Source organism: Pinus tabuliformis, chromosome J, assembly GCF_031772625.1.
Source record: "Pinus tabuliformis cultivar Carrire ecotype Pingquan chromosome J, CPIR1, whole genome shotgun sequence".
Classification (NCBI taxonomy): domain Eukaryota; kingdom Viridiplantae; phylum Streptophyta; class Pinopsida; order Pinales; family Pinaceae; genus Pinus; species Pinus tabuliformis.
This window is the reverse complement of record NC_142295.1, coordinates 1,163,551,308-1,163,573,247: the sequence shown is the minus strand read 5'-3', so window position 1 is coordinate 1,163,573,247 and position 21,940 is coordinate 1,163,551,308.

Here is a 21,940-nt window from a genome sequence, read left to right as displayed (position 1 = left end):
TGATGAGAGCCATACAAAGCTACTACCATAATACATATGCATAACCAACATAATAACAACAGAAATACCAAGAAAACAGCAACCATATGATCCACCTATAAACCATTACAATACTCATAAAATAACAAGGAGAAATAACCTCATATTAATGATGGAAAGGCCAACTAGTTGTTGGACTTCCATGAACCACTCGACCGTAGCCATAGCTGGGCCAAAAGTTTCTTCAGCCAGTCACCCCTATGCCATATTCCAAGCATGTATGTGGGATATCATAAAATACATCAATCCAAAACCATCCAGGGCTTGCAAAGGCCAAACGCCTCAACCCATCAAACAATGATTCCACATCATAGTCAGACATCATAAAACCATCATCAAATTGGTCTCTACCGAAGCCTTCGAGGGATCAAGAGAATTTTTTGCGACCAAGGCTCTAGGATTGGTAACTCAACCCATAGCTTATATAGGGCTCCAGAGCATTTCTTTAACCAAGGCTCTAGCACTAGTAAGTCAACCAACCAGGGGCTCCAAAGAGTTTGTCGAGACAATTCTCTAGGACTAGTAACTCAACCCAACTTGTTACAGGGCTGTAAAGCGTTTGTCCAACCAAGGCTCTAGGAACTATTAACTCAACCCAAGCTAAAGGAAACATGGTAATCAATCAAAACAAAACAAAGAAATAAACCCACAATCACCATGGTTATCCAGGAAATGGCAAGGCTACACAAATCTATTGTCAATCCAGAAAATCTTCCATGCTAGTGACAGATCATGACCAATAAACCACACGAATATGCCATGCATGCCAAAACCAGTGAGTAAAACATACATGCAACTTGGTACCTATAAGAAAACCCATTGTAGCTATTGATCCTTATGTCCTCTTGTGCTTTACTTCTCTTCCTTTTCCTTATTGCTCCAAAACTCCAAGTATGCCACACTCTCTAAGAGTGGTCCAATAAACTTTAAGTCTCTAAGAGTATGAGAGAGAGAATAGAGAGAAAGCTCCAAACCTGAACTAACAAAAGTATGTGAAGTGATCATTGGAAGCCTTTTTATTAATGAGGCCTCTACTTTTTTGATTTCCATTATTTTCCTTTAATTTCCTCCTCACATGCAGCCAGTGACCTTTCCCCTTCCTTTTCTCCTAATTTTCACTATTTTCATAAATATATGTGCCAAAAATGTAATTTCTTCTTTTCAAAGCCTTAGTAATTCCATTTTCCAATTTCCTTAGCCTTTAATCAATCACAAGTGATCCCCATCACTATGCTTTTTCCTAGCATTCATCTTGGAATAAGTGTCTCATCAACCGTGATTATTATTTTTCCTTTGTTAACTTTTATTACATGGAATTTTCACCACGGGCATTAGAGAACCCTCTACCTTAGGGGAATGCTATCCTCGGTGTTCAACAACACCTATAACCAGAAGACTACTCTAAGAAAAACATACTACCCATGGAGATTTATAACTTAGCTTGTTGCAGTATTTACAATAATCATCCTCTTGAGAGGAAAACCAACTTTAAAACATAACAAGTCTAACGACATAATGGCATGACACCCATGTCAATTATTGGAGCTTTATAACATAGCTCATGGTGGTATTTACATCCATATACATATATAAATATACCAAACATCACCAAAACATGTACCAAAAACATATACCAAAGGGATATACCAAAACATTTGCTCAACCAATGAATAAGGATACATAACCCACATCTTATCCACCATCTCACATGTGGCTTCATTGGGACCGTAGTACTTCCATTGCACATTAACATGTTCGATTTCTTGGTTCAAGAGCATGAGCATCTTTCTCTGCAATATACACTAAGGCTCTGGCTGGAATTGTCCATCTGGCTCCACTTGCAATACAGACCATTAAATCCATGATCAATGTTAGGCCCCTATACTACTAGTGTAACCCCTTATTATTATTAGTATAACCCACTTATTATATTGATGTACCCATGTAGTGCCCATATTGTTACTTGTGCCCCATAGAAGCCCACTATTGTAATTATTGTGCCCTTACATTATTATTGTTATGTCGGCTTTGATTATGTTATGACCCCTTAGACTCCTATATATAGAAAGGAGGTCTTTTCATTTGTATCATCGAAGAATTGTTCATTTATGTAATGTAAAGGAGGTTGCCCCCTCGAAGAGGCTGAATTCTAAGGCGTTGATCTATCTTTTCTTGAGCTGGTTTCATAACATTTGGTATCAGAGCTTTGGATTCTAGGGTTTCGCTGCTCCAAACAGGTCATCATGGAAGTTTCGCTATAACGTTTTTTTTGTGACGTTTCAGAAGTCGCAAAAAAAACCCATTTGAGAATAAATTGCGCTGAACCTTGGGTCCAAACTTCAGAGCTTTTTACATGATATTTGCGGAGATATGATCTGAGTAAGTTGGTCTTTTTGCAGACTCTTGAATTACATTCAAAACAGGTGACTTGGGGAAAATCGTCATAAGTTTCTCTCTGGGAATCAGATTGAAATTTCATAAAAAGGTACAGAAAGAGGACAGACTTTAGATTCTTGTATGCATTTTTCAGATCCACAGGTCGAAATAGTGACTCGTGGCACGTCGTACAAGTTCACTCTACTGAACTAGTCTATAATCAAGTCACTGTGGGAGATTTCGCATAACTCTTCCTTGGAGAATCCAAATTGGGTCAGACTTGTGGCATTGGAAAGAGGACATAGAGGGCTACTGTAGGCCACAATTTCAGAACTTAAAGATCTGAAAGTATAGAGTTACAGTCGTTTCAAGATCGAGCTCCTAAAATCAAGAAAAAGCAAGATGAGGAAGTTTGATGGCAAGGATCTGGTAAATTGGATACTACAGATGGAGAAATATTTCGATCTACATGAGGTGCAACTGTTACAAAAGGTATGTATTGCATCTTCATATTTAGAACCAGATCAATTTTTATTGTATGAGGGGCTTTTTTCTCGTAAAAAACTTGTTACATGGTCAATTTTCACGGAGGAAATGATAGCACATTATGAGGATACAAAGGGCAACACCTTCTTCAGAGCAACACCACAACAATTTGAAAGAGTAAAAGGGATTTGTGACATAGTGGAAAGAAAAATTATGGAAACCAGGAAGTGTACCACTCACAACTATAAAGATGGAAGTGTTGTTTCTCCTAGCCTTCCACAACCTACAAGGGTTACACCACAACAATTGGAAGAAAAAAGAGGAACAGGGCTTTGTTACAATTGTGATAACAAATGCACTAAAGGTCATAAGTGTGCTGAGAAGAAATTATTTTACATAGAATATGAATAGGAGGAAGAAAAGGATCAGGAAACATCAAAAGAAAAAGATATACGCCAGGACCCCACCCCAAAGAAAGAAGAAATGAATCAGACCATATCGTGTAAAGGATTGGAAGAAATTAGCACTCCTCAAACTCTAGAGATAGAAGGACATATCAAGAAGAAAAAGGTTCAAGAAGTGAAAGATCACATCGAGCATCAACAACAAGTTCTCCAACTTTTAAAGGATAATGCCACTTCAGTGCAAAATCAAACGAAGCAACAAGTAGATCAACATCGTAGTGAATTTTTTTTTGATGTAGGTGATTGGGTATTTCTACTGCTACATCTCAAGCAAGTTATTTATGAGAAGGAAATGTTGGCAATACTACATGCACTTAAAAAATGGCGACCTTACCAAATGGCAAGACTCTTCAAAGATGAGGATGTGGAAGCATTGTTTTGTGCTATTTATATTATCCAACCAGATTGGATAAACGAAGCAAGGGATGAATGGAAAAAGGACGAAGAGGTATGGCCACTTATTCAAAAGTTGCAAAAGATCCCAATTCAAACAATATTGCCAGAAATTAAAGAGGAAGGAAAAATCATATTGGAACCTGAAGCAATCACAAAAACAAGAACACGACAGCTACGAAATCGATCAATTTCAGAGTATCTCATCAAGTGGAAGAACTTACCCGCTGAATATTCCACATGGGAGGACAAGAATTTTATACAGAAGCATCAAGAACTACTCAAGCATTGAGGACAACGCTTTTTGAAGGTGAGGGGCATGTTAGGCCCCTATACTACTAGTGTAACCCCTTATTGTTATTAGTATAACCCACTTATTATATTTATGTACTCATGTAGTGCCCATATTGTTACTATTGTGCCCCATAGAAGCCCACTATTGTAATTATTGTGCCCTTACATTATTATTGTTATGTCGGCTTTGATTATGTTATGACCCCTTAGACTCCTATATATAGAAAGGAGGTCTTTTCATTTGTATCATCGAAGAATTGTTCATTTATGTAATGTAAAGGAGGTTGCCCCCTCGAAGAGGTTGAATTCTAAGGTGTTGATCTATATTTTCTATCTTTTCTTGAGCTGGTTTCATAACAATCAATGTCTTTAACATACTCCTTAAGAAATGAAACATGGAAAACATCATGGACTTTCACTGTCAAAGGAAGTGCAAGTCGATAGAATACTGGCTCAATCCTCTCAATAATACTAAAGGATCCACAAAACCAACGTGCTAGCTTAGCACATGATCCGATCCATAAGGAGCTTTTCTTTGGTTTGATGTGCAAGTAAACATGTTCCTGTTAATGGGAAAAGTGTCTATTCAGAACGACCCTATCCCACTAAGGTATGACAGTGACCTTAGAAACAAACAGAGAAAACTACTTTCATATTCTTCTTTTTGAACTATAAACGAAGAGGAATAGGATGAACCAACCTGTGTCTTGCGCTAGTCCTTTGATCCAATCTCTCTCCTCTTTGACAGCTTCCAGCTACCTGCTCCCTTACTTGCCCAGCTTCACCAAGTTCCTGTAAGATCCCAGAAGAAGAAAACCACACAAAGACATGGATTTATATTCATAAATAGCTTAGGATCAGATTTAAGCTAAACATACAAATGTAACAAACATCAATGATACACAAGCATGTAGGAGAAACTCAAATAGTTTTATTGATATAACAAGAATATCCAGGAGGAGTTACAACCGATGATTCCTGATCCAGCATCAACCTCCCAGCACAGAAGCCCCTCTTCACCTCCAACAAAGCATAAATCACCCAATACTTTGATATCTATCTCAAAACCAACAACAATTCTCTGCAATGTACAAAATTCCAGCCTCTGGATCTCTGGGATGAGGGATCCATATATAGATGTATGCAAAGAGGATGAGTCAGCTTATGATTTGACTAGTGTCTTCTCTCTGTTAGTTCTTTCTTCCACTTGGAGACTGAGAGCCTCTTACTCATCCTTGGTCGAACTCAGTGAGGCAAGTGTCATTGGGGAAGATTCTGGAAGCTTCCATTGTCTGTCCACCTCACGGAATGACACTGCCATTTGTCATTTCCCGCTCAACACACCCTGGTAGTGCATTTAGGTGTGTTGCAACGGACCTAGCTAGTGTATTTGGGTGCTATGCAACGCAGCTAGCCAGTGGAGCAGCTGAAATGATCCTGATTTGACTGATTCTGAGCAGTTTCTGGTGGAGAACTTCTAGGAGAAGCTGTAATTTGTTGACCTTGTTCCTTTAGGGTTAGGAACAACACTTTTAGGGACTTAGGATCCCTTGGTTTATGGACATTTCATGCTTAGAGCTGTAAGGCACAAAAATGTCTATAACAGTTGCCCCCTAAAGTATGAGGCCGTTTATCGGGTGAAATGCTTTATTAGGAGGATCCGAAGTTCTTTCAATGCTGGGAGGAGACCTGTAATAAGATACAATACAATACATTATCTTCATACTATTTTTCATGATCTAGCTGAGGCGGGCATTCCCATGCTCAGCTTTATAAATTCATTTTCATGTACATAGGACAGACAATCATCTGATGGTAGACTGATGATTCTGATAGAGCCATCATCCTTTTGGTAGGATGATTATCTATGCTGCAATGATGTACATTTCAATATCTTTATTTTTCCTGAATATATATCGCAGCCCGGATGGATGAAACTAGATCCGGGGTCTTCAATCTCGTCCGATCTTTACTCGAAGTACAAGTCGATCCATGTGAGAAATGTTTTGAAGTTGAACATGGAAAGACATCGCTTGATTACCAGTCAATGATGTAAACTGTTAACAAGCGCGAGAGGAATCACCGATAATGATGATGACCCTCAAGGTACTGCAGTACAATTCAGGTGGTTTGAATAAAGGACTTGGCGTCGAACACCACGCAAAATCTTTCGGTCGAAGTCATTGATGTATACCTGTCATTGGAAGTGAGAAACTTTCCATTGAGGCATGCAAGCTTCAAAGTACTGAATGGGGTGTTCCTAGATCAACTTCTTGGATAATGAGCTGATTTCGATAAGAAGCGATCCGTCAAAGGAGGGCCTTAATGAATCCCACATCAATGACATGGAATGGAGCAAATGATTTTGATGCAGGTGAAAACAATCTAATGATATATGGTTCAAGATGGCGGTCATGAAAGAATGAAGTATAATGTATGGTAGTGGATGGGACACAGGTGACTTCTCTGGATGACTTCTCTTGAACATGCCGGCGACACTTATGTGATGGATTGGTAGCATTTACCCCAAATGTGGAAGGTATGGCGTGACCATGGTGATGTGACCGGTGAATGAAACAACCCAACCCGATTTGGACACGGAGTGGAAGTGTCATGTTCAAGAGCGACTTGCTACCAATAAAGATTCTTTGAGTTTTCTTCCCAATTTTTCCCCAGTCATTGCTGACCAGTGCCTCTTTATTTTTGTCAAGCTTGAGGAGGATAACATATGCTTGTTCTATAATTTTCCCTTCGGGCAAACCCATCGCTATGTTTTAACGAGCCTAGCGATAGTGAAACTCGTTCTCGTCTAAAGACAAGTTTGTCGCTATTAATCTTTTTAACGAGTCTAACGACAAAGATAACTCAGTCATTTTCATTTTTAGAGAGTCTGAAAAGGTACGTAAAGTTAACTCCAAAATTCCTTTTTCGTCATCTAATCCCTTAAGTCCGAAAAAGTATAAAACAATACAGAAGGGATGAATTTTCGATAGTTTTAATGAGCCGAACAAAACAAGCGCTCGATCTTTTTGTGCAATAATCCCTCAGGTCCAAAAAGATTAAAATCTAGAGGAGGGATAGCACTTCCGGTCGCTTTAACGAGCTGGAAGGCCAAAACTCAGGAATCTTTTCATATTTTACGAGTCAGTTGAAAAGAGCTTAAAGAAGACTCGTCTTTTGAGGAACGAGTGATAAAAATGGGTAGCAGCTGATTCCAGTTAAGGGTTGGAATTTTCCAATCACGACAGTGTCACAGGGATGGCTAGTGAAATCACTCTTCGCAGCTGTTCCTCAAAATGGGTAAACAATCAAATGGAGGTGAATGATCGGCCAATGGAAAAGTGGAGGTGACGGTGCAAACACGACCAAGGCTTTAATGGCTGAAATGCTACCTTTACGGTGGTTATTTATCGGGAATAGTTCATTTTTTAACGAGCTTAAACGTGGGTGGAAAAATTTTCTCATGTCTTATGTTTATTTTTTAACGAGCTTGAACTATGTGCTAAAACTGCTCGATGCGGGTTTATTTTTTAACGAGCTTGAACCTTGCGGTAACATTGCTCATGGCGGGTTTATTTTTTAACGAGCTTGAACCCTGTAGTAACACTGCTCGTGATAAGTTTGCATGCCCCCAGCGTAATAATGCAAATCAAGGTGCATGCCCCCGAAGCTTCATTGCATTCAACTCGGTGGTTGGAATGAAGGTTTAGCTTCGAGATTTTCGAAATACTCGACTTTTATTTTACAAGATCGTAATCAAAGACTCGCTTTGGAAAGGGAGTCGTTTCGTTTTTTAATGAGGTTGACTCAGTAAAAGAACTATCCTCATGACTCCTTGTTTCATTTTTTAACAAGGTTGACACGAGATAAGAACTGTCCTCGGCATCCACTGTATTTACAATATTAGATAGAAAATCAAAAACTGATGGATGATTAAGGTTGATGGAATAATCTTCGTGGTAATCCCGAAGATGGGAGCGATGGTGGTAATCTTGCCATGGTGCCTCTCCTATCATCATTGATTGAATGATTCCTTCGTCTATAGAATGTACATGCGACCAAGGATCTGAAGAGGTGCCATATTCCTTAGACCTATCTATCCAAACACTCGATGAGCGTCGATTTGGGTTTTCCCCCCAGGCCAAGAAAATTGATTGCTACAATATTTCTATTATGGCGATGATCCATGCTGACAAAATGTTTAGGAATCTTCCGAATCCATTACATATAGAAGATTTCATATTGCAGGTTTCCACTGTGGCCACTTTCGCCAAATTGCTTTGAGGCGGTAGGGCAAAAGTACCCATTAAGGCAGGGTCTTTTAGGAGACCTACTCCGATATTTTGAAGCGAATGATTGCTTCCATGGATCATTGGAATGCTTCTCGTAACTTTTGAACTGTTGGGGAGAAATGTTTGTTGGTCGATGATTGTAATTCCTCCTTGAAAGGGAAATGCAATCTTCCTGAAGTAGGTCGACACAACTGCGGCCATGGCATATATCCAAGGCCTTCCCAGTAGGATGTTGTAATCAAGGTTTCCGTCGATTACATCAACATCAATTTCCACTGTTTTGCCCCCTAGTTCAACTTGCAAGTTACTTAAAATCCCGTATGGAGTGTATGATTGTCCATCAAATGCTTTTAACGTTGTTGATGATCTCGACAAGGGTGGTGAGCCACAAGATTGGAATCCATAGGGCCAATCCCACCTATTGCTGATAATAAAGCTTGCTTTTGGGAGGGGCAATTTTGCAGTACTTCAAGTGTCGACATAGCGGACGGTGATCGGGCCAAGTCCTCTACTATATTATAATTCTGTGCTACTTTGGCACGAAGATTAAATGTCGATTTATGTACTACTCCCTTTGGCGACTTTATCATTGGTTCAGGAATGATGGGTGGCGCAACTTGAGTCAAAGTTGTTGTCGAACTACCAGGTTGTTCATTAGCCTTGTTATTCGACAGCTATGGATTCCCGTAATCTTTATTCCTTGTCAAAGCATCATTTTGTTGCTCTGAGATAGACAACATAAGCACTTGGGATCGGGAAGCATTTTGATTAGCAACCAGTTTGGTTCCCGGGTTTGGAAACGGATCAGTCAATACTGCTGAGGTTTTTGAACTATTAAAGAGTTTCTTAACTTCAGCTTTATGTGGACAATCTCTCGTCCAATGATCCTCATCGCATATATGACACCCCACAGGGGGTTTCCTTTACCCAGAAGGGTTTGTAGAAGGTTTTTCGGGAGATGACTCATCCTGCTTCTTTTTTCTCCCTTTCTTTTTCTTCTTGCCCCCTGGTTGCTTCAGTTTTTTGCCCTTGTCGGTCGACACGACATTTACCTCCGAGGCAAGAAGTTCCTCATTTTCATTTTGACTGGAAATCTTACGGGCCTTTTTAGATGTAGCCTTTGTCAATTTTGTGTCTGTTGCGCCAATCACGCCATCGCCAGCATGAGAGTCATTGTTTGATTTAGGAGGAGGAGGAATTGAGAATTCTGGTCTAGGGGCGTCAGGTATTTTGTCGTAGAGCGTGCCAGACTGAGTATAGATCAAGTCTAGATATTGTGCATGAGCAATAACTTGCTCTTCAGTGACGACTCCCCCTTTTGCCACATCTTCCGTGATGGAAGGTAGTAATGACTTGATAAACCATTCAGCTAAGAGCTGATCGGGGACGTACATTTTTACCATCCTATGACGACGTCGCCACTCATGTATATGATCAGATATGTGAGTGGCCGTTGTCTGTTTGAAGTTGGTAAGAAGTTCTGTTCCCGTTTCGTACCTTATTGGTAATTGAAAATGGGTTAAAAAGGTTGTGGCTAAGGTACTGAAGTTGTCGAACGAAGCTCTAGGAAATTCAATGTACCATTTTGTTGCTGGACCCGTTAACATCCTCTAAAAAAGGCGAAGCCTAATTGAATCATCGTTTAGGGTGTTTGATGAACACCACAGATGAAATGTCATCACATGATTCGACGGGTCTTCACCTGGATTTCCATTAAATTTAGGAATATCTGATGGAAGTTTATGCGGAATCGCTGGCCACCAAGGGGCATAAGCAATTGGATCATTCGTCAGCCGATTTAGATCTGGTAATTCTAGAGTTGCTACAAAGGGAAACTGTTGATTTAGGTTAGGCGAAGCATACCCAGGATAAGATGGAATCGCCTGAGCAGTGGGTCTTTGCATACCAGCATAATGTATTTGATGCTGGAAACTTTGACAAGGTTGATGGGCATAACCATTATAATATGGTTGTTGATAACCGCTTTGGAAATGCGATTGCCCATTACTTACAAAGACTTGTTGCTCAGGTCCTTGATATGATTGCTGGAATCAGGGTTGTTGAGTTTGAACCAGCTCTGGTTGTTGGACCATTTGCTGTTGACCAATACTGGATGATTGACCAAGATGAGGAGTCACACTACTTGTTTGAGCCTGAGTCGCTCCAGATAAGGAGGCACTAACCTGAGGTTGTGATTGAGTCGTTGAGACAAGAGGTTGTTGTATTGCAACCTGAGAAACTTGGGGTTGACATACAATAGGTAGAGCTTGTACTTGCGACGCAGTCGCCATAGTAGGTATAGTGGGAATATTCGACACATGGTGGACTGGTTGCATTGAATATACAACCCTTGGTTGTTGAGGCAGTATTGGTACCCAACCGTTGGATGTAATTCCAGTTTGACCTGAACTTTGTTGTAAACTCCCATATGGTTGTTCTCCGGGAGGGAACAATGAAAAGGCATACTGCCCTCCATATGGTGGAAATCCAGTAATTTAAGGGTAAATTGGCCTTTGAAGACACATTGGATCAATTTTTTGAGTTTCAACATAAGAAATACCAGATGATAATCCGGACGAAGAAATAGGAACTGACCATGTCATTGAAACAGTCCCTGATTGGACTCTGGCTTATTGTTGATAACTTGCCGGGACAGATGGTATAGCATTGAACATCGTTGGAGTAGCAGCAGGAGGCTCTGCCGCTGCTGCGTTGGATGACACAGTCCTAGATGTTGATTTTTGTTCAGACATATCAGTCTATCCAAAAGATTTCCTAGCGATTCTACAAGAACTTTCGATGAAGGGAGACTAACTTCGAAGATCAACAAGGGAAAGGTGATGATTATTCTGTTTAAAATAAATTTTAGACGCTTTGACACAACTTGTTTTTTCAATTTTTAAGAGTCAAGAAAAAACAAAAGATGACTCTAGTCTCCTTCGATTTTTAATGAGCCTGAAGTGACAAGTGCTCAGATGGACCTTTTCCGTTAAGGAGTCTGAAAAGGAACGAAAGGGACTGCTCTGGAGATCTAGGTAGAGGGAGTACCAAACCAATCGCAAAACTGAAGAATACTTTTTACGGTACGGCAGTCAATCTTCCCGAACGCTGTGTTCAGTGCATTGCGATCGATAGGGCGGCAGACACGGCTTCCTATGGATAAAGGATTTAAGCCTATAGGGGTCTCCCAAAATATACTTGACGGTACGTGGGAGCACAAGTCCGTACTGGCACTTATCATCTCAAAGTGGAGGAATCACCCAACCATCAGTGAGGACAACAGTTACCAGGCTTTACGACGCCGGAATACGTCTCTAGCCTAGACCTCTAAATGTTGTGCGTTAAGTTCCAAAGCGTTGTTAGATTCATTCAATTTATTTTAAGTTGATCTTTCTTATGAAGTTTGCCTTTTGGGTTCACCACGAGATGTAGATGTAATTCCTAAATTTCAATCTAAAGATGATAAGCAAACTTTTATCTCTTTTCAGCAATGAAAATCCTAGCTACAAGGGGAAAAGAAAGACACAATCTTTTCACAAAGAGCAAAGAGCACACTGTAAATGCACCTTCCTAAATCAAGCCAAACAGACTGCCAATATGCAAATGCAGATGTGCATGTATTTTTTTTTCACTTTCTTAATATTGATGCCTAAAAAAAAATTGATGTACAAATCTCAATTTGCTTTCAAGTGACAAACACAAACAAGCTTTTTTTGAAATCAAAAGGTAGAGATGATTACGACACTTTATGATTTTGAAATAAATACTCGTTTCGACACTAGAAAGTCACAAATTCAAACCAAAGGAAAAAGTAAAAGCATAATCGACTATCAACAACGAATAAACTTTCTCCTAAGATCAAAATCGACAGTTGTGACAGATCTAAATCAAAGGACGACAGTATGACTATTCTACTTTTGCAATGGAAAACTATGAATGATGTAACAAACACACAAAAACATCTACAGTCTTTTTGTACAAAGGAGGCGGAATTAAGGCAAAGAAAAGGGGTTTTTAAACAGACACATACACTGATCACAGGCTGCAAAAATCAGAGACAAAACTGGAAAGAATGAAGCAAAGAACCTCAACAATACAAGGTTAGTCTGATCAGCACACCTGTTACACAGAGAAACTGCATTTCAGCGCAGGTAGCCCTCTCGGGAAGTGCGTTGAAATGCAGAACCTCTTCACAGATGGTTGAAGTGAAAGTACCCCTAGGGTCCTTTGGGCTAAGACTCTACCAGTCTGAAAATTGCTTATTCAAAGAAACACACACACAGTCATCATTTTTACTTTTAAGCAAATTCTAATGTTAAGGGTACGTACCTAAGGTCCTACGTTCGAGAAGGCCTTTAGGGTCCAAACCCTTCTTGGAGTTCCCTTGTTCTTCCTTTGACCTGCAAGACAAACAAATCAAAGAACACAACAGTAAATGTACAAATACTTATGTATAAACCATCTTTATGCTATAAAGTTAGTTATAAAAATCTTTAAGTAACTACTTGCATAAGAATTCAAAACAAGAATCTCATAAGCATAAAGAAAGATTGTTTCGGGAACAAAGACGTGTTTCTTTATATATAAAGGCAAATAAAGTACATATAACGGAAAGATATCACCTGAACACCTTCAGCAGGCTCGAAGCAAAGCTTCCTCCCGGATTCGTTCCAGCCTCAAGCCTCCAACAAGAGCTCCTTCCAAGTCTTACTCAATGATGATATCAAGGATGAATGATCACCAATAGACATGGAAACAAGGGTTTCCTATGCAAAATGGGGGAAGTGCAGAAAGCACCAAGGACTTCAGACCTGGTCTAAGGGGAAAATCTCAGCATAATAATCTTGCTCTCATTTCTCTCTCACTTTGGCCTTCCCTTTGATGTCTTTTTATACCATCTCCAAAGTAGTTTTCTAGTTAGGAGTTGGTTGGGAACAGTTGGGCCACGGGCACTAACAGGTGATCCAGCAGGTAAAACCCGCGATCACTGCCCGAAAATAAGGAATTATTTATTTTTTAAGTGTTTTAATACATACACGCGGGTTGGGTATACACAGACCCGCGTGTACACGCGTTTAACTCAGGGCAATGTCGCGTATAGGGAAATAAACACTATTTTTTAAATTTTTGGACCAGGTCTGGAAGGAGGGGTTGCCCTAGGCCATGAGTGCAGCATCACAAACCATAAGAGTGAGATTTGGAGCTATAACAGATGCCCCCTAATGTATGAGGTCAGAAGGGGAACATGATGGCCGAAATACATTATGTAAGTACAAGGAAAGGAACTCTGTCGAAAAATCGAGGAGGACTGCACCAGAATTCAGCTTGCCAAGCCACCGAAAGGAGATCAGAAAGAAACACTGTCTGAGGTGGGCATACCCATGCTCAGGAAAAGTAAAGCATGTCCGCATATCAAGTACAAGCAGATCCACTAAGTATACAAGTATAAATGACTAGAAGATACATAATGGATCGTCTGATCATAATGAGTAAGTACATGTCTGAATATCACATATAAAACTGTCAATGATGCTGAAAGATGTAACGGATCATTGATATCAAAGACTGATCCCAAAAGGTACCAACTGAACATGATGGAATAGGATGGTACTACACTGCAAACTCAGGTGCCAGCATATAGAATGTCGCCATGACTGACTGCAACATATAAGGTGGAGTGGTATCAACTAGCAGCAATAGGAGCAACTGTCAAGTGAACCAATGAATGCTGATACAACCTGAGGTCTTCACCGACTGCCGTGGTACATTTCTACACTATGGGAATAAATGATCTGAAGTCGACCATGTGAGAAATCGTTTGATTACCGGTCATTGATGTATACCGTTAACAAACACGAGACTACTCACCGATAATGATAATGAGCGTCAAGGTACCCAGTACAATCTAACAAGTGTGGATAGATGAGCTGAAGTCGAACACCTGTAAGAATCTATCGATCAGGAGACAATGATGGTTTCCCACTGTCGATAGCGAAGGATCTGCCACTAATGACTGCAAACCCCAAGGTACTGCCAAATGGACTCTAGATCTTTGCCCCAGAGCAATGAGTCGGAGTCGATAGGGAAAGATCCGCTAGAAGGAAGGCATTAAGGCATCCTCCATCAATCTAGCGTGAGTGTAACCCGTAGGCCAATAATGTGGAAGGAATCGGACGAAAAAGATGTAGTAACCCAACCGAAGTACGTTTCCGGCGTACACAAGATGTGGCTAGCGCATGGCAGAAACCCTCTGAACCAACCAATAATGAAAGCTGACACAGAGGCAAGGTATCCACCAATAGGGCCAAATGGAAACCAAGGTACTGCACGAATCCCAATGTGTGATAATGTATGCTGATGTCGAACACAAGGGAAACCACTCAGTCAAAGACCCATGATACTGATCGATGCTGAGCACAAGGTGACCTATCAATAATGAAAATAGGGCTAGGGTGCGGCTCTAGGCCTGTCCTCAGAGCAAGGTGTCGTCGTCGATAAGGACAAGACCCACCAGCAAGAAGTCAATGGGGACCTTCTCAAACCGGCACGAGTAAAGGACCAATATAACTGATGTGATGATAGACATGACACTGACAACCAGGGATGGCCGACTGAGAAATGAGTCAAGAGACACCGCAGAAACGCCAACTCAGGCTAACTTCCCTTGAACAAAAGCACGACTCAATGTGACTATGTGGCAGCATATAATGAATCTGTATAAGTTCGTCATGCAGGAGGCACGAACGAACCCTCCATATGATTGGAAGAGATAACCAATCGGGGGAGAACTGACTCGATAACAAGGTTATGGCATACCTAAGTCAAACTAAATCCCACCCATGCGGAGGAGACTTTGCTTTGAGTGCTTTGTTCAAGGGCGACATGACTGACTCTAGCTGCCAACAATAAATGGAAATAATGTCCCTGTTCCCGCTCTTTTTGGAATATTTAATTTTTTTGTCTTTTTCTGATAAGCCGGAAAAAGAATAAAAGAATGCTATGGTACAGTGGAAAGAATGAGTGTCGGTGAAACAGATGATCTAGTTCCTGGGAAAGGAACGTTCCTATGCTCAATGCAGGGAGGTGAAAACTGGTCAGTGACACTCAGAGGTATGTTCCTTCCACGGATCTGGGTATGTCAAGCTGCAGAAGTCAAAGGTATGCAAGGTTGATTTTGCAGACATCATGGTCAAAAGTTGGCTTAAACACGAGTCCAAGTGAAGCCGGCTCTAGGCCAAAAGGTGAAAATGGTCAACATGCAATGCAAAAGTACAACTCGACACTCATAGGAGCCTCTAGGGTATAAGGCCAGAACGAAGCGAAGAAGCAAAGAGGAATGAGTCTTCAACGCATAAGTCATGGCGGGACTACAGAGGACTCCCGAGCCTACTCAAAACGAAGCAGCATGGGCAACAAATGTCAGTGAGGTGCTAACTAGGATGCCCATGTAAAAGGATGGCTCTACCATCGTGTCATGATTTAAAGAATCGGCGAGTGAAAATGGCTAATGAACCATAACACGATGGGGTCGACCCTATGGCAGATGTATCGGTCAAATGGAGGCTAGTATGCATAATGCAACGGAAAAATGGTGTCCCTAACCTATATGCCAGTGAGAACACGATACCTGCCATGACGGGTCAGCAGTCATGGAACCGTCTCGAACCGTCGAAAAATGTCCAAAATGTCATGAAAAACAACCCGATCTCGACATTCCAAGCTCCCAAGTTAAAAGTGACATGAAACCAAACAAAATAAAATTTTGAAAAAATTTTGCATTTTCAAAACTTATAAAAAGAAATTTTGGACTTACCATTTTCACCGTTTGACTTGGAGAGAAAAAATTGTGGAGCAAAAGGAGAAAACTTCCCTGTGACTTATTCAACCGTTCAAACTTGCCAAAAACTTCCAGGTAAGCACTAAACTTGTCTTGCAATTAATTGTGATAGTTTTTAGGAAGTTTAATTGATGTTTCACCGTTATATTTTTGCAAAAAATTGCTCTGCAGCATACACGCGGGTTGGCTATATAGAAGTCGCGTATACGATGACCCTACACGCGACTGTATACAAGGGAACCCGCGTGTGCGCAGCAAACTAATTTTATACACAAAACTAACGGATGAAAATGATTTTTTTCTTCCAGGATGACTCTCACATGGCGTGAAAGAGAGCACTCAGCTGTAGATAATGAAGTTATGAACAATGATGAGGCATTAGATGCCCTATGGGGATGCGGGTTGCTATAATTCTTCAAATTGCCAAACATGAAAGCCAACACGCGTTTGCTCAAGAGACTCATTGATTATTGGGATGTCGATGAGGAAGCATTCATCATTGATCAGATGCCACTCAGGGTAGAAGTGGAAGATATATATTTCATCACGGGCCTTTCCCGAAGGGGAGAGGTAGTGCACTCCCAGGGCAGGACACGGAATAGCCTCAGTGTGGATGACTATGTACAGATTTACTGCCCGGGTCATCGGAAGGTCGGGAGCCAGATCTCTATCCCACATGTGGCGAGTTTGTCACTCAGGATAATCTTGTTCACCATAGGTCGAGTGAACAGATCATCCTCACTACATCAGGTGTCATGGGTAAACATGAGCGTGGCAGTGGACTGTCTCACTATAGTGTTTGACTAGTGCACTCCTCTCCTTGCCAACATGAAGGAGCAACTCACTTCCATCAGGAGGGGACAGACCAAGAACTTTGGGTTCGGAACCATCTTATGTACATTCTTCTTCGAGAAGGTTCCTGCACTCCACCCCAGGGTAGCAGTTTCCATCAGTAGTCCACGTGATCCACGCATGGGCCGGTGGGCTGACTTGATGAAACGTCTGGGGGGTGGGGAAGTCCCTCGGAATGCATTCGACGATGATTTCTTTATATGGTGGGAGCAACAAATCATCGCCATAGATGATTACCCCTATGCCGGACTAGATTTCCGAGGAGATCCTGATCTAGTGTTACCACCGGATGCAGCATGGGGCGAGATTGGTAAGATTTTTGATTTTTATGATTTTATGATTTTTTTTGGATTTTTCAAATATAATGATAAATTTTGAAAAATATTTTTTGATGAGATTCAAATGACTAATATGATGATCATGTTCCAGACATTGGGCCCGTGCGACTAGATGGATTCCCGCGGCATGGACGGCGTGGCCGAGGAGCCGAAGAGGCGGCTGCGGATGCGGAAAGGACCCTCAACAACGTCCAGCGACACTTGAAAAGACTGAGCTGCCAAGTACCGATGGCCGAGATAGAGGATCTTCCTCCGGATATGCAGCGTCATGTGGTTGGGATGCCACATGACTGGGTTCGCGTCTTTCGGCGCGTGGCCAATGCTATAGTTACATATTTAGCTGCTCATCCAGAGCCGAGGCGTTAGATATGCCTGACATGATTATGGGCATTTGAGTCCCAATTTTGTATATTTTTGGACACACATATGTACACTCGAGACGCTTTGCGATATATATACAGTTTGACTTTTTGATGCATGATTTTATGATGATGAATGATTGATATGCCAGTCTAATGCTTGATTAGCGATAGAATCAGCTAACCAATTTTGAGATCTTGGAATGTGCAAATAATTAATGTAAATAAATGATCTTTGCAACAACCTCACCCTTAAATATTGGCGATATAATAATGGCTCTCTAACCCGATAAATGTTGTTTAACTGAGACACTATCAATTGAGAATCAAGATATACTACCAACGAGTCGATCCCATAAGAGATTGCCTCGGATAATAAATTGATAACAGTTGTATACTCGGCCATATTGTTTGAAGCAGGACCGATACACACGCCTCTCGATATCATCAACTGACCAGTTGGGTAATAAAGTACCCAAGCTGCAGAAGCAAGATTCCGAGTGTGCCGACTAGCACCATCGGCGAATCCAAAATAAACCCAATCATTCATCAACACCTGCCAAAGCAGACCAAAAAGCACTGATATCAAAAAACGCTCGACAATATATATACATAAAATACAAAGAAGTCATCGCCCAGCCTGAACTAAGCAAAGTACTTCTTTAGGTAGAGCCCATTTCGGGGCTCCACCAGCTTGTTTCCTTCGAAATCAATTAACTCATAAGATCCTTTTTCTAAGACTCGTTTGATAATGAAAGGACCGTACCACATAGGCTTGAATTTGCCTGCCCCCAAGGCGTCCTTATCTTGGTCATAGACCAAGACAAGGTCACCTTCAGTAAAGACACCAGGATGGACAGACTTATCATACTGAGTTTTGACCCTTTTCTTATGGGCCTCATTCATCGTGGCGGCATCTCGACGCTGCTCATCGAGATGTTCCAGGTGAACTAGGCGCTCCTCGAGACTCGAAGTCTCAGGAAGAAGCTCAACAGCCAATTTCAGAGATGGAATTTCAGATTCGACCGGAAAGATAGATTCCATCCCGTAAACCAACTGAAAAGGAGTAAAACCAGTAGCCGTTTTGACGGAGGTTCGGTATGCCCAAAGAGCCGGATACAACATAATGTGCCAATTGGATCGATTTTTATCGATTGTCCGTTGGAGTATCGTCTTAAGAGTTTTATTGACCGCCTCAACCTGTCCATTGGCCTGAGGATAAGAAGGGGACGAATGCTCCTGGCGGAATCCTAATTTAAGAGCCAATTCGGACATTAGCTGATTTTGGAAATGACTGCCATGGTCAGTGACAATCTCCCTTGGGATACCGAATCTTGAGATAACCTGACTGAAAAGAAACAAAGCTGCCGTGTCACTGTCGTTCTTATAAGTAGGCATGGCCTCAGCCCACTTCGTGAAGTAGTCTACAGGCACGATAATGTACTTGTTATTCGCCGCTGAAGGCGGATTACAAGTCGTAAAATCAATACCCCACTTAGTGAAGGGACCGACGGTGACAATGGGAAAAAGGGGAGTTGGATGTGCGCGCATCTTGCGAGTAAAAATTTGACACAGGTGACAGCATTTTACCGCTTCCACACAGTCCTTAAAGAGTGAAGGCCAAAAATAGCCGGCACGTAAGATGCGCTGGGCTGTAGCAAGCCCTGATAGATGACCACCACAAGCTCCATTGTGGCAGTCATTAAGAACAGACTCTGCTTCCTCTAAGGTTAAACAACGTCGAAGAATTGAATCAACCCCTCGACGGTATAATGTGTCACCAATGATAACATAGTTTTTAGCCAGGTGACGTAACTTGCGTCATTCATCCTTGGAGAAAGTAGAGGGAAACTTCAAAGTCTGGAGATAAACAATGATATCTCCATACCAAGGGTCTTGTGAAGAGATGAGGAATATATGTTCGTCGGGTAAATTTTCCTCATAAACAATATCCTCTCCACAAGGAAGCTCAGAAATTAGCTCCGCGAAGACCATAGATTTCTTAGACTTGGCGGACAAAAATTCTAGATCGAATTCTTGTAAAATGACTATCCATCTATTATATTTTCCCCCAATCACTCGCCTACTGAGGACAAATTGGAATGGATTAACCGCCGCTAAGACAAAAGTTTTGCGTAGCAAAATACAATGACGAAGCCTCTGGACAGCATGGACAGCCGCCAAGGCCAACTTCTCAACCGGAGAATAGTGGAGTTCAGGGCCTATTAAGCCTCGGCTCAAATAATAAATCACGTGCTCGACAAGAGCATCGTCCTCCTGAACTAGAACCATACCAATGGTAGATTCTGCTGCAGCGAGATATAAAAGGAAGTCTCTACCATAATCCGGTGGACTCAAAAGCGGGGCAGAGACTAATGCCTTTTTCAAAGCATCAAACGACCGCTGCGCAAAGTCGTCCCATACAAATGGAACTCCTTTTCGTAGCAAACGCATGAACCCTTTAGTGATCTCGGCATAGCTTGCTATAAACCGTCTTAAGAAATTAGCCTTCCCTTGAAGACTTTGAAGTTGACGGATTGAGGACGGGGGAGGCAACTGAACTATTGCCTCAACCTTGAAGGGATCAACCCGAATCCCTTCATTGGACACAATAAACCCTAACAGCCGACCGGATGTAACCGCAAAAATGCATTTATTGGGATTCAACCGTATTTTATAGAAACGACATCACTCAAAGACTAATCGAAGATGACTAGGATGATCAGTTCTTTTTCGAGAGCGAGCAGCGAGATCATCTAAGTATGCCTCGATGACATGTTTGATGTCGTGGAAAGCGTATGACATGGCCCGCTGAAAAGTGGCTCCAGCATTTTTAAGACCAAAAGGCATCTTTCGATATGCAAAGGTACCCCAGGGACATATGAAGGCTGTCTTATGCTGGTCTTCAGGACGGATAGAGATTTGATTATAACCCGAGAAACCATCCATGAAGGAAAAAATTTCATTACCCGCACACTCGTCGATAATCTGATCAATGAATGGCGTGGGGTAATTGTCTTTTGGACAAGCCTTGTTTAAGTCCCTAAAATCGATGCATACGCGGATTGTTCCTTGCTTTTTGTCCACAGGGACTGGATTCGAAACCCAATCCGTAAGAGGAACAGGGTATATAAAACCCGCCCTTAGCAGCTTTTCAACCTCAGTTTTGATAGCCGCTGCTTTCTTAGGGTTAACCGGCCGAAGCCTTCGACGAATCGGTTTTGCGTTTTCATACGTCTTGATCTCATGTTGGACTATAGAAGGATCAATGCCGGGCATTTCCTCATAAGACCAAGCAAATACATCACGATATTCCTTGAATAGTTCGGTATAAATTTGAATTTCTTCAGGGGAACACTCAATTCCGATGAAGATATTCTCGATGATGTTAGGATCCTTAGAGATGTTTATAGGTATCGTTTTTGAGATTACCGACATATTACCTTCGGCACGTGTGTGTGTTGGAGCCAAAGGGTTCGACACCGTACAAACATCACTACCAACGAGCTCGGAGAATCTAGATTCCACTTCCTGCAATGGAGGAAGAAAATATGAACGATGGTGTAAGTCTTCCCAAGGTCGATCTATACCCATCATTACTTCGAGGATTGCTTCTTCAGAAGGTAGAACCGAATCTAAGCAGTCCAAGGCAGAGTTAGAATCAAAGCTCCAAGCGGGGGCCACATGACCATCTAACTCCTCTTCAGAAAAAGGAGTAGAATGGTTATCTGCAGAGTCTACGATAGACTGATATCTAAGCTCAACTGCAGATATAGGAAACGCCATTCCATTCACTTGTCCTTCAACTAATGTGGTGGTAGGTGAAGGCAAGGTCCAAGGGTCGGAAAAATAATGAGTTCGAAAGAACTCTTCTCGAGAAGACTCCTTGGATGATGAAATAGCATTGATTCTTGCAAAAGGAGAGGGAAGATCAAACGTACCCATTAATGAGGAATACATCCCTACTCCTAAATTCTCAGTCGGCGGGCGAGGGTTATCCACCAAAGGAACAGTAGAGTCGGAGGTTGCTTGAGGATCGATTGGAGAATAGTCCAATTGATCAACCTTAACGATTTTCCCCTCATGAGGAAAGCAAATGACACAAAACAGAGTCGATACAACGGCTTCCATCTCGTACACCCAGTTCCTTCCTAATAGGAGATTATAGTCTAGGTTAGCATCTATGACTTCAACTTCGATATTAACGACC